Raw genomic sequence first — 13,911 nt, 5'->3', positions numbered from 1 at the left:
GTATAGAACCACAGCAGGTCTTCAGAATCAAAGGCACCCACAGCATCACGTAAACAACCGTAGAAGGTCTCTACAGTCAAACGCACCCACAGCATTAGTACAGAACCACAGCAGGTCTACAGAATCAAGGGCACCCACAGCATCAGTATAGAACCACAGCAGGTCACCAGAGTCAACAGAACCCACAGCATTGGTACACAACCACAGCAGGTCTACAGAGTCAACAGAACCCACAGCATCAATACAGACCCGCAGCAGGTCTACAGAATTAAATGCACCCACAGCATCAGTATAGAACCACAGCAAGTCCACAGAATCAAAGGCACCCACAGCATTAGTACACAACCACAGCCGGTCTCACGAGTCAACAGCACCGACAGCATCAGTACACAACTTCAGCATGTCTCCAGAGTCAACAGCACCCACAGCATGTGGAGAAGTGTGGCTCAATGGTTAGAGCGGCAGACCTTGATGCAGAACGCTGGCCAGGGACCAGGGTTCGATTCCCGCCTCGGCGGGATTGGGCTTAAATTCCTCTGACCGGATATTCTCGCCTCAGTGCCGAATCTAAGCATGGGCCACACGCTGCAACTCTGGGCAATAGCTTGCTTAGTCTCCACAACGGCCCCCGATGCACAAGGGATGCCTGGTTTCACCAAGGGATGCCCAGGAGTGGACACCTCACAAGGAAAAGCCAGGAGGGGTTCCCTTGTGGTAGGAGTACAAGCGCCGGAATGCCTCCGGGTTACTGTTCGCGCTATACAAATACAACACATTTACATTTACATTTACAGCATTAAAAGAAAACCGCAGCTGGTCTCCAGAGTCAACAGCACCCACAGCATCAGTGTTAGACCTGTCAGCCCTAGGGTGGTCTTTCCCTATTTTTTTCGCCCTTGCCTCATTTTTCCCACCTTCTTTTTTTTGTTGGCCTTAGGTCTCCGAGCACCTTCCCATTGCTAATCAATGCTAAGGTGCAGGTGCTCTCTACTTCCAACATGGCTGCCACAGGCCCCTGCTACTGCAGCTTGGTCTTTTACGTCGCACTCTAGTTGCCAGGCGCTGGCTGGAACCCTTAAACATTGTTGCAATACCAGCCAGCCTTGCCTGCCCATAGCTAGACTAGGGAAGCTCCTGGAACCTTCTAGAATAGGGGCGGAGTCTGCTTCTGCCGCCTTAGAGGGTGGTCACCTGACCCGGGCATATGTAAAGAAAGGAGGGGAAGTTTTTAGTCAGTAGGGGCATCACTGACCTGGGGGACCCTACGGCTTAGGCGGTAGGGCCTAGTCAGAAACCTATACCACTGGGGGTGACAGGGTTTAGGCGCTGCCCACCAAGCTGTGTGAGGAACACTAAACTAGTCCACTGATCTGGCCCGGCGGGAGGGGAACCCAGGGATCACCTGCAGTGACCTGCTGAGGAATCCTGTCTGCAGCCTTCAACCATCCCCCCCCCCCCCCCACCTCAAGAAACTGCCCCTCAAGGGCGCAGGAACCATCAAGCGCCAAGCAGACACCTAACTGCCACAGGACTACTGGGGATCAACCAGGTATTGGGCGGTGCCCCTTCTGCCCCCCCTTTGCCTTGACCTGGGCCCCTGCCCTGTCCTGCCACTGTTGTGTGGATTGCCCCGTTTGGACTGCCTAAGCTGCCTACCGTGCCCCTCAAGCGCTCTCCTGCTGTGCCCCCTGAGAAGCGCTGCAATTCGCGACCTGCTGACTGACCCAAGCGCTGTGAAACCCCTGGCGCTAGGCCCCTCGAGATCGCTGAGCCACTGAACTGTCCCTGGCTCCCACGTGCTGTCTGCCCGTGTGCGTGTGCCCCCACGGTGAAGCGCTGAGAGAGAGAGAAGGGATGTGGTCCCTGGATGCCCCCAAGCAGCGCGCTGATCGTGCCTTACCACCGCAGCCCCGTAGGGCGCTCCCGGCTGCCACCGCACTGCTGTCGCCGCCGTGGGCCCGGATCCCTGGAGGGCCTTTCCGCCATTGCCAGTCTTGTCGCGGCAGCCCCCCGATGCCTGGAGAGGGCCGCCGCTGCAGTCCGTGCTAGGCCGCACTAGGCCAGACTAGGCCTGAAGCCTCAACCCACCATCACGTGACGGGGGCACCGCGTCATCAGCCGCGCCCACGCCTTTATTGCCAGCAATTGGAGGAGAGGCTGTGACGCCCCCGCTGGCCGCGCTGCCATTGGTGGCTGCGGGCGCGCCTCCCCTCTGCCTCCCGTGATTGGTTCCTGGGCCCGAGCAAGGCCGGGAGGGAGGCCCGGGCCCGTCCTGCTTCTGCTGCTGACCGTGCTGTGTCCCCGACCGGTCCCGAGGCCAGAGGAGCCGGGACCGGTTCCACTGTAGCGCGCGGCATATCGGAGGGGCTCAGGGAGGAGTGAGAGCCCCCCCCCTGCCCGGACAGCGCCGCAAGGGCTCCCCGAGGAGCCGGAGCCTGCAGGTAACCTGAGGGGGAGGAGGGCGGCCGAAGGAGTGAACGCAGGGCCTCCTGGGAGACAGGAGGAGGCCCCGAAACCGCCCCTCCCCTCGGGAGGACTTGAGACTGGGCCCCGTTGGCCCCCGATTAGCCCCTACCACGATAAGAACTGGCCCAGACACGGGTGGGCCCCTGGGGTAAAGTTAAAGGCTCATTTTAGCCCTATACATGTTTAGTGCTGGCTAATGCAATGGTTCATTTCTGCTAATGAGATGGTTTACCTTTAATGCAATGGTTTAGTCCTGCCCAGGAAGGGTTTTCTACCCCTGCTACAACAGAGATCTGCTTGTGCCTGCCTAATGAAAGGTTTTATTCTTACCTAATGAGATGTTGCCTGGTCTCTAATGATTTGGGTATTCCTGAGTGTTGAAGTGTTTATTTTGGCCTAATGAAATGTTGACTCTACCTAATAAGAAGACGCCTGATCTGTGATGAACTGGTTATTATGGTCTGGTGACATGTTTTAATCCTGTTTAATGCAGTGCTTCCTGAAGCCTACAGGTAAATATTGAGATGTATACTGCAGAGTAATGAAGCCTTTATTCCCCTGATGCAATGGTTGTTGATACATGCGTTAATGAAATGCTCTGATGAAATGCTATAATTAAATGTACTAAGGAGATGCTGATGCCTTGATTCCTGATATCCCTGAACCTTGATCTAGATAAAACTTATTGATTTAAATCAAACTCACTGGTGTGGTCTCAGTCATTGTGTGCGCTTCCGGTCTCAGTGGATGTGTGTGCTGTGTGGTCACTTTACACCTAAGCTTTCGGGTGCCTACCTGCTCGGGCCAAGCTACACCCCAGGGGAACTGGTGACCCCAGTTCCTACAATCAGTATATTACCACAGCCAGTCTACAGAGTCAACAGCACCCACAGCATTGGTACACAACCACAGCAGGTCTACAAAGTCAACAGAACCCACAGCATCAATACAGACCCACAGCGGGTCTACAGAATCAAAGGCACCCACAGCATCAGTACAGGACCACTGCTGGTCACCAGAGTCAACAGCACCCACAGCATCAGTACAAAACCACAGCAGGTCACAAGAGTCAAAGAGATCCACAGTATCAGTACAGAACCACAGCAGGTCTACAGAGTCAACAGCACCCATAGCATCAGTACAAAACCACAGCAGGTCACAAGAGTCAAAGAGATCCACAGTATCAGTACAGAACCACAGCAGGTCTACAGAGTCAACAGCACCCATAGCATCAGTACAAAACCACAACAGGTCTCCAAAGTCTACAGCACCCACAGCATCGTTACAGAACTACAGCAGGTCTCTAGAGTCAACAGCACCCACAGCATCAGTACAAAACCACAACAGGTCTCCAAAGTCTACAGCACCCACAGCATCGTTACAGAACCACAACAGGTCACCAGAGTCAACAGCACCCACAGCATGAATACAGAACCACAGCAGGTCAGCAGAGTCAACAGCACCCACAGCATCGGTACAGAACCACAGCGGGTCTACAGAATCAAAGGCATCCACAGCATCAGTACACAACCGCAGCTGGTCTACAGAGTCAACAGCACCCATAGCATTGTTACAGAACTACAGCAAGTCACCAGAGTCAACAGCACCCACAGAATCAGTACAGAGCCACAGCAGGTGTCAAGAGTCAGCAGGTCCCACAGCATCAGTACAGAACCACAGCAGGTCTTCAGAGTCAACAGTACCCACAGCATCGGTACAAAACCACAGCAGGTCACCAGTGTCAACAGGACCCACAGCATCAGTAAACAACCACAGCGGGTCTACAGAATCAAAGGCACCCACAGCATCGGTACACAACTGCAGCAGGTCTACAGAGTCAACAGCACCCACAGCATCAGTACAAAACCACAACAGGTCTCCAGAGTCAACAGCACCCACAGAATCAGTACAGAGCCACAGCAGGTGTCAAGAGTCAGCAGGTCCCACAGCATCAGTACAGAACAACAGCAGGTCTTCAGAGTCAACAGTACCCACAGCACCAGTACAAAACCACAGCAGGTCACCAGTGTCAACAGGACCCACAGCATCAGTATAAAACCACAGCGGGTCTACAGAATCAAAGGCACCCACAGCATCAGTACACAACCACAGCAGGTCTACAGAGTGAACAGTACCCACAGCATCGGTACACAACCGCAGCAGGTCTACAGAGTCAACAGCACCCACAGCATCAATACAGACCCACAGCTGGTCTACAGAGTCAAAGGCACCCACAGCATCAGTACACAACCACAGCCGGTCTACAGAGTCAACAGCACCCACAGCATCAGTACAAAACCACAACAGGTCTCCAGAGTCAACAGCACCCACAGAATCAGTACAGAGCCACAGCAGGTGTCAAGAGTCAGCGGGTCCCACAGCATCAGTACAGAACAACAGCAGGTCTTCAGAGTCAACAGCACCCACAGCACCAGTACAAAACCACAGCAGGTCACCAGTATCAACAGGACCCACAGCATCAGTATACAACCACAGCGGGTCTACAGAATCAAAGGCACCCACAGCATCAGTACACAACCACAGCAGGTCTACAGAGTCAACAGTACCCACAGCATCGGTACACAACCGCAGCAGGTCTACAGAGTCAACAGCACCCACAGCATCAGTACAAAACCACAACAGGTCTCCAGAGTCAACAGCACCCACAGAATCAGTACAGAGCCACAGCAGGTGTCAAGAGTCAGCAGGTCCCACAGCATCAGTACAGAACAACAGCAGGTCTTCAGAGTCAACAGCACCCACAGCACCAGTACAAAACCACAGCAGGTCACCAGTATCAACAGGACCCACAGCATCAGTATACAACCACAGCGGGTCTACAGAATCAAAGGCACCCACAGCATCAGTACACAACCACAGCAGGTCTACAGAGTCAACAGTACCCACAGCATCGGTACACAACCGCAGCAGGTCTCCAGAGTCAACAGAACCCACAGCATCAATACAGACCCACAGCTGGTCTCAAGAGTCAACAACACCCACAGAATCAGTACAGAGCCACAGCAGGTGTCAAGAGTCAGCAGGTCCCACAGCATCAGTACAGAACAACAGCAGGTCTTCAGAGTCAACAGCACCCACAGCACCAGTACAAAACCACAGCAGGTCACCAGTATCAACAGGACCCACAGCATCAGTATAAAACCACAGCGGGTCTACAGAATCAAAGGCACCCACAGCATCAGTACACAACCACAGCAGGTCTACAGAGTGAACAGTACCCACAGCATCGGTACACAACCGCAGCAGGTCTACAGAGTCAACAGCACCCACAGCATCAATACAGACCCACAGCTGGTCTACAGAGTCAAAGGCACCCACAGCATCAGTACACAACCACAGCCGGTCTACAGAGTCAACAGCACCCACAGCATCAGTACAAAACCACAACAGGTCTCCAGAGTCAACAGCACCCACAGAATCAGTACAGAGCCACAGCAGGTGTCAAGAGTCAGCAGGTCCCACAGCATCAGTACAGAACAACAGCAGGTCTTCAGAGTCAACAGCACCCACAGCACCAGTACAAAACCACAGCAGGTCACCAGTATCAACAGGACCCACAGCATCAGTATACAACCACAGCGGGTCTACAGAATCAAAGGCACCCACAGCATCAGTACACAACCGCAGCAGGTCTACAGAGTCAACAGTACCCACAGCATCGGTACACAACCGCAGCAGGTCTACAGAGTCAACAGCACCCACAGCATCAGTACAAAACCACAACAGGTCTCCAGAGTCAACAGCACCCACAGAATCAGTACAGAGCCACAGCAGGTGTCAAGAGTCAGCAGGTCCCACAGCATCAGTACAGAACCACAGCAGGTCTTCAGAGTCAACAGCACCCACAGCACCAGTACAAAACCACAGCAGGTCACCAGTATCAACAGGACCCACAGCATCAGTATACAACCACAGCGGGTCTACAGAATCAAAGGCACCCACAGCATCAGTACACAACCACAGCAGGTCTACAGAGTCAACAGTACCCACAGCATCGGTACACAACCGCAGCAGGTCTACAGAGTCAACAGCACCCACAGCATCAATACAGACCCACAGCTGGTCTACAGAGTCAAAGGCACCCACAGCATCAGTACACAACCACAGCCGGTCTACAGAGTCAACAGCACCCACAGCATCAGTACAAAACCACAACAGGTCTCCAGAGTCAACAGCACCCACAGAATCAGTACAGAGCCACAGCAGGTGTCAAGAGTCAGCAGGTCCCACAGCATCAGTACAGAACAACAGCAGGTCTTCAGAGTCAACAGCACCCACAGCACCAGTACAAAACCACAGCAGGTCACCAGTATCAACAGGACCCACAGCATCAGTATACAACCACAGCGGGTCTACAGAATCAAAGGCACCCACAGCATCAGTACACAACCACAGCAGGTCTACAGAGTCAACAGTACCCACAGCATCGGTACACAACCGCAGCAGGTCTACAGAGTCAACAGCACCCACAGCATCAGTACAAAACCACAACAGGTCTCCAGAGTCAACAGCACCCACAGAATCAGTAGAGAGCCACAGCAGGTGTCAAGAGTCAGCAGGTCCCACAGCATCAGTACAGAACCACAGCAGGTCTTCAGAGTCAACAGCACCCACAGCACCAGTACAAAACCACAGCAGGTCACCAGTATCAACAGGACCCACAGCATCAGTATACAACCACAGCGGGTCTACAGAATCAAAGGCACCCACAGCATCAGTACAGAACCACAGCAGGTCTACAGAGTCAACAGTACCCACAGCATCGGTACACAACCGCAGCAGGTCTACAGAGTCAACAGCACCCACAGCATCAATACAGACCCACAGCTGGTCTACAGAGTCAAAGGCACCCACAGCATCAGTACACAACCACAGCCGGTCTACAGAGTCAACAGCACCCACAGCATCAGTACAAAACCACAACAGGTCTCCAGAGTCAACAGCACCCACAGAATCAGTACAGAGCCACAGCAGGTGTCAAGAATCAGCAGGTCCCACAGCATCAGTACAGAACAACAGCAGGTCTTCAGAGTCAACAGCACCCACAGCACCAGTACAAAACCACAGCAGGTCACCAGTATCAACAGGACCCACAGCATCAGTATACAACCACAGCGGGTCTACAGAATCAAAGGCACCCACAGCATCAGTACACAACCACAGCAGGTCTACAGAGTCAACAGTACCCACAGCATCGGTACACAACCGCAGCAGGTCTACAGAGTCAACAGCACCCACAGCATCAGTACAAAACCACAACAGGTCTCCAGAGTCAACAGCACCCACAGAATCAGTACAGAGCCACAGGAGGTGTCAAGAGTCAGCAGGTCCCACAGCATCAGTACAGAACCACAGCAGGTCTTCAGAGTCAACAGCACCCACAGCACCAGTACAAAACCACAGCAGGTCACCAGTATCAACAGGACCCACAGCATCAGTATACAACCACAGCGGGTCTACAGAATCAAAGGCACCCACAGCATCAGTACACAACCACAGCAGGTCTACAGAGTCAACAGTACCCACAGCATCGGTACACAACCGCAGCAGGTCTACAGAGTCAACAGCACCCACAGCATCAGTACAAAACCACAACAGGTCTCCAGAGTCAACAGCACCCACAGAATCAGTACAGAGCCACAGCAGGTGTCAAGAGTCAGCAGGTCCCACAGCATCAGTACAGAACCACAGCAGGTCTTCAGAGTCAACAGCACCCACAGCACCAGTACAAAACCACAGCAGGTCACCAGTATCAACAGGACCCACAGCATCAGTATACAACCACAGCGGGTCTACAGAATCAAAGGCACCCACAGCATCAGTACACAACCACAGCAGGTCTACAGAGTCAACAATACCCACAGCATCGGTACACAACCGCAGCAGGTCTACAGAGTCAACAGCACCCACAGCATCAATACAGACCCACAGCTGGTCTACAGAGTCAAAGGCACCCACAGCATCAGTACACAACCACAGCCGGTCTACAGAGTCAACAGCACCCACAGCATCAGTACAAAACCACAACAGGTCTCCAGAGTCAACAGCACCCACAGAATCAGTACAGAGCCACAGCAGGTGTCAAGAGTCAGCAGGTCCCACAGCATCAGTACAGAACAACAGCAGGTCTTCAGAGTCAACAGCACCCACAGCACCAGTACAAAACCACAGCAGGTCACCAGTATCAACAGGACCCACAGCATCAGTATACAACCACAGCGGGTCTACAGAATCAAAGGCACCCACAGCATCAGTACACAACCACAGCAGGTCTACAGAGTCAACAGTACCCACAGCATCGGTACACAACCGCAGCAGGTCTACAGAGTCAACAGCACCCACAGCACCAGTACAAAACCACAGCAGGTCACCAGTATCAACAGGACCCACAGCATCAGTATACAACCACAGCGGGTCTACAGAATCAAAGGCACCCACAGCATCAGTACACAACCACAGCAGGTCTACAGAGTCAACAGTACCCACAGCATCGGTACACAACCGCAGCAGGTCTCCAGAGTCAACAGCACCCACAGCATCAATACAGACCCACAGCGGGTCTACAGAATCAAAGGCACCCACAGCATCAGTACACAACCACAGCCGGTCTACAGAGTCAACAGAACCCACAGCATCAATACAGACCCACAGCGGGTCTACAGAATCAAAGGCACCCACAGCATCAGTACACAACCACAGCCGGTCTACAGAGTCAACAGAACCCACAGCATCAGTACAAAACCACAACAGGTCTCCAGAGTCAACAGCACCCACAGAATCAGTACAGACCCACAGCTGGTCTCAAGAGTCAACAACACCCACGGCATCATCACACAACCGCACCAGGTGTCAAGAGTCAGCAGGTCCCACAGCTTCAGTAGTTTACCACAGCAGGTCTCCAGAATAAAGGGGACAAGGAAAAAATGTACAAAAAAGCAGCGCTCCAGGAGCCGAACACGCCATGCTTTTAGCTGAAGGTGCCTCGGGGGTCAGGCCAGCCGGCACCTGTGGATTCCAGGGGACTTCATTAATTCTCGGCCATCAGAGTACGAATGTACATTGTTTGTCGCTTTTGTTTCAATGTAAATGCATCTCTCTTGCACCTGTGTTTGAAGGTCTGTGTGCAGCGCGGTAATACCGACGGGGGAGGAACAGAGAAAACACAGATAAATAAAAAAACATATTTGCGGAACTGGGCATACATTGAAAAGCATGATGCATTCTGGGGGTTGTAGTCTGAACCAGATGCATGGATGTGAACCGCCTGCGTTTGCAATGAATCACCAACAGCAGCTGGAACATCTGGGCTTTTAGTTTAGTGATAGAAAAACTCGAGTCCTCACATGCTTATTTCTGTTGCTGAACGCCCAGGCCCCCTCTCGACACGGGGCAGGGCACAGCTCTGCAGCTGTACTGAAGGGGTCGATCACAGGGGCGTGGGCCCCGTCACCCTCCCCACCCGGCCACCCTAGTGAGACGTATTTCAGCTCCGGGGGGGTGGGGGGGGGTGAGGTGCCATCCTGAAGGGGGTACTTGGGCAGTGGGCACTCACCTCTCCTCCAAGGCTTCCAGCCTGCGGTGTCCAGCGGTCGGTGGGACTCCTCCCACGCCTAGCCCCCCCTGCAGCTGCGGGGCCCCCGGGTGCAGTGAGCAGCTCCCAGTGAAATCCTCGCGGCGCAGAGGCCTGCTGCTGGGTTGTTTCCTCTTTGAGGCACGGAGCGCACAGCCAGGAGGGGGTTAAACGCCACCCTTTGTCCCCTGCTGCTGAGTGTGTGTTGTTAATGGGCGAGGAGGGGGCCCTGGGGGGCACAGTCACCCCTGGGTGGGGGTGGGGCTCCCCATGCGCCCTGGTGAGCTGCCCTGTCAGCAGGTGCCCCCTCCCCCACGAGCCTCTCTCCTGGCACAAGCGCTTTCAGGCTCCGTCTTTCCTGGTTTGTGTGTGTCCTGCCCACCCCCGGGATCCCTTTCGGTGTCTGGGCACAAACAGAGGAGGCACATCCACTGAGGGGGCCATTGTAGCTTTAAGACTTCCAAACAAAAGTTCAGAATAAAATTCGAACGTAAAAGCAGCGTCACTTTTAACAGGACACCAGCTCTCAGAGACGGGTGACAATCACCGCGGATTCAGCCTCTTTGTGGCTTGTTGGCAGAAAAGAAGCTTTGGCATCAGTGACGCAGGTCACTGATGGGACCTTGTACCAAACGAGTCCACGTCACTGGAGCGTCACGTATCCAGCCATGAGCTGCCATTCACCCATTCATTGCATCCTGGGAGTTGTAGTTTTGGTTCAGGTCACCTGATAACAAAGATTGGTAAAAAGAAAGTGTAAAACTGGAAACCTCATGTCCTAATCTTAACCTTGCACAACAGAAACTGCCGCCCCGCCCCCCCACACCTCTACCATCATCAACCAAATATCTCAGGAAAAACTAATCCTCAGCCCACACCCACAAAGTCCTCATGGAATTTCTAAGGGGAGACCTGTCTCCATCCTGCTCACTTCAGTGTCTGAACCTCCAGCCACGGGAAATGCACTTCCATTGCGTGAGAAAGTGTTCTCAATGTGCGCGTCTCTCTCTCTCCCCCGTCTCTCTCTCTCTCTCTCTCTCTCTCCAGCTCTATCTCTATTTCTTTCTCTCTCTCTCTTTCTCTCCTTTCTCTTGCTTCTCTCCTCTCTCTCCGCGCTCTCTCTCTCTCTCTCTCTTTCTCTCTCTCGTTCTCTCTCTCTCTCTCTCTCTTTCTCTCTCTCGTTCTCTCTCTCCTCCCCTCTCTCTCTCTCTCTCTCTCTCTCTCCAGCTCTATCTCTTTTTCTTTCTCTCTCTCTCTTTCTCTCATTTTCTCTTGCTTCTCTCCTCTCTCTCTTCTCTCCCCCTCTCTTTCTCCCTCGCTTCTGTTCTCCCTCGCTTTCTCTCTCAATTCTCTCCTCCCTCTCCCTCTTTTTCTCTCCCTCTCTCCCCCTGTCGCTCGCTCTCTATTTCTCTCTCCCCGTCTCTCTCTCTCTCTTTCTGAGCCCAGCAGCTGTACCAGCTCACATATGTCCAGACACAATCACACACATACGTTGAGGCCGCACCTCTGCAAGCTTCTCTCAGACAGGATCTGTAGGTGCTACCGTGCAGTGCAAGCTTCCTCCACATATAAATGAGAGAGAATACGAGAAGCATCGGTGCATCTCGGTTACAATGACATTCCAGTAAAACCAGGCCCGGGCTGGCCATAGCGGGCACCAGGCATTCCCCCGGTGCGCCGCAAGGGTGGGGGCCGGTTTTGGGCCCCTGGGGGGCGTTTTTGCAGCATAGCTTCAAAATCAGCCCTGTACCAAAATCGGCCAAAAACCGGGCCCGGCGAAGAGCTCGGCGGGACCTCCAATCCCCCAGAGGTTGTGGTTCCCAGTCCGGCCCTGAGTAAAACAGATATTTTATTGGAAGGAGACACCAGAGGCCACTGGTGTCTTGGGTTTTGGCTGACAGAGATGGCAATCTGTCCAGTCCAGTATCCGTAGGTCTGTCCAGTCCAGTGTCAGTGGGTCTGTCCAGTCCATTATCCGTAGGTCTGTCCAGTCCAGTGTCAGTGAGTCTGTCCAGTCCAGTGTCAGTGGGTCTGTCCAGTCCAGTATCAGTGGGTCTGTCCAGTCCAGTATCCGTGGGTCTGTCCAGTCCAGTATCCGTAGGTCTGTCCAGTTCAGTGTCAGTGGGTCTGTCCAGTCCAGTGTCAGTGGGTCTGTCCAGTCCAGTGTCAGTGGGTCTGTCCAGTCCAGTATCAGTGGGTCTGTCCAGTCCAGTATCAGTGGGTCTGTCCAGTCCAGTATCCGTAGGTCTGTCCAGTCCAGTGTCAGTGGGTGTGTCCAGTCCCAGTGTCAGTGGGTCTGTCCAGTCCAGTATCCGTAGGTCTGTCCAGTCCAGTGTCAGTGGGTCTGTCCAGTCCAGTACCAGTGGGTCTGTCTAGTCCCAGTGTCAGTGGGTCTGTCCAGTCCAGTATCCGTGGGTCTGTCCAGTCCAGTATCCGTGGGTCTGTCCAGTCCCAGTATCCGTGGGTCTGTCCAGTCCCAGTATCCGTGGGTCTGTCCAGTCCAGTATCCGTGGGTCTGTCCACTCCAGTATCCGTGGGTCTGTCCAGTCCAGTATCAGTGGGTCTGTCTAGTCCCAGTGTCAGTGGGTCTGTCCAGTCCAGTATCCGTGGGTCTGTCCAGTCCCAGTGTCAGTGGGTCTGTCCAGTCCCAGTATCCGTGGGTCTATCCAGTCCAGTATCCGTGGGTCTGTCCAGTCCCAGTGTCAGTGGGTGTGTCCAGTCCCAGTGTCAGTGGGTCTGTCCAGTCCAGTATCCGTGGGTCTGTCCAGTCCCAGTGTCAGTGGGTGTGTCCAGTCCCAGTGTCAGTGGGTCTGTCCAGTCCAGTATCCATAGGTCTGTCCAGTCCAGTGTCAGTGGGTCTGTCCAGTCCCAGTGTCAGTGGGTCTGTCCAGTCCCAGTATCCGTGGATCTGTCCAGTCCCAGTGTCAGTGGGTCTGTCCAGTGTCAGTGGGTCTGTCTAGTCCCAGTGTCAGTGGGTCTGTCCAGTCCAGTATCCGTGGGTCTGTCCAGTCCCAGTGTCAGTGGGTCTGTCCAGTCCCAGTATCCGTGGGTCTGTCCAGTCCAGTATCCGTGGGTCTGTCCACTCCAGTATCCGTGGGTCTGTCCAGTCCAGTATCAGTGGGTCTGTCTAGTCCCAGTGTCAGTGGGTCTGTCCAGTCCAGTATCCGTGGGTCTGTCCAGTCCCAGTGTCAGTGGGTCTGTCCAGTCCCAGTATCCGTGGGTCTGTCCAGTCCAGTATCCGTGGGTCTGTCCAGTCCCAGTGTCAGTGGGTGTGTCCAGTCCCAGTGTCAGTGGGTCTGTCCAGTCCAGTATCCGTGGGTCTGTCCAGTCCCAGTGTCAGTGGGTGTGTCCAGTCCCAGTGTCAGTGGGTCTGTCCAGTCCAGTATCCGTAGGTCTGTCCAGTCCAGTGTCAGTGGGTCTGTCCAGTCCCAGTGTCAGTGGGTCTGTCCAGTCCCAGTATCCGTGGATCTGTCCAGTCCCAGTGTCAGTGGGTCTGTCCAGTGTCAGTGGGTCTGTCCAGTCCAGTATCAGTGGGTCTGTCTAGTCCCAGTGTCAGTGGGTCTGTCCAGTCCAGTATCCGTGGGTCTGTCCAGTCCCAGTGTCAGTGGGTCTGTCCAGTCCCAGTATCTGTGGGTCTGTCCAGTCCAGTATCCGTGGGTCTGTCCACTCCAGTATCAGTGGTCTGTCCAGTCCAGTTTCAGTGGGTCTGTCCAGTCCCAGTGTCAGTGGGTCTGTCCAGTCCCAGTATCCGTGGGTCTGTCCAGTCCAGTATCCGTGGGTCTGTCCAGTCCCAGTGTCAGTGGGTGTGTCCAGTCCCAGTGTCAGTGGGTCTGTCCAGTCCAGTATCCGTGGGT

At 54.0% G+C, this 13,911-nt stretch overlaps 1 protein-coding gene across 2 annotated transcripts in view; it reads right to left on the bottom strand.

The window, feature by feature from the left end:
* LOC147665747 (2-Hydroxyacid oxidase 2-like) overlaps positions 1-10,428 on the bottom strand; it is a 198,796-nt gene extending 188,368 nt beyond the window's left edge. The window contains exon 1 of one of the 2 annotated variants that reach the window (XM_086949548.1): positions 10,040-10,428. The gene's annotated coding sequence lies outside the window, so the exon portion shown is untranslated. The remainder of the gene's footprint in view (positions 1-10,039) is intronic. The other variant, XM_086949551.1, reaches the window with a different exon arrangement.
* Positions 10,429-13,911: the final 3,483 nt, after the last annotated feature.

This window comes from Lissotriton vulgaris, unplaced genomic scaffold (genome assembly GCF_964263255.1).
Source record: "Lissotriton vulgaris unplaced genomic scaffold, aLisVul1.2 SCAFFOLD_2093, whole genome shotgun sequence".
In the NCBI taxonomy this organism is placed as follows: Eukaryota; Metazoa; Chordata; class Amphibia; order Caudata; family Salamandridae; genus Lissotriton; species Lissotriton vulgaris.
This window is presented reverse-complemented; position numbering and strand designations above follow the sequence as displayed.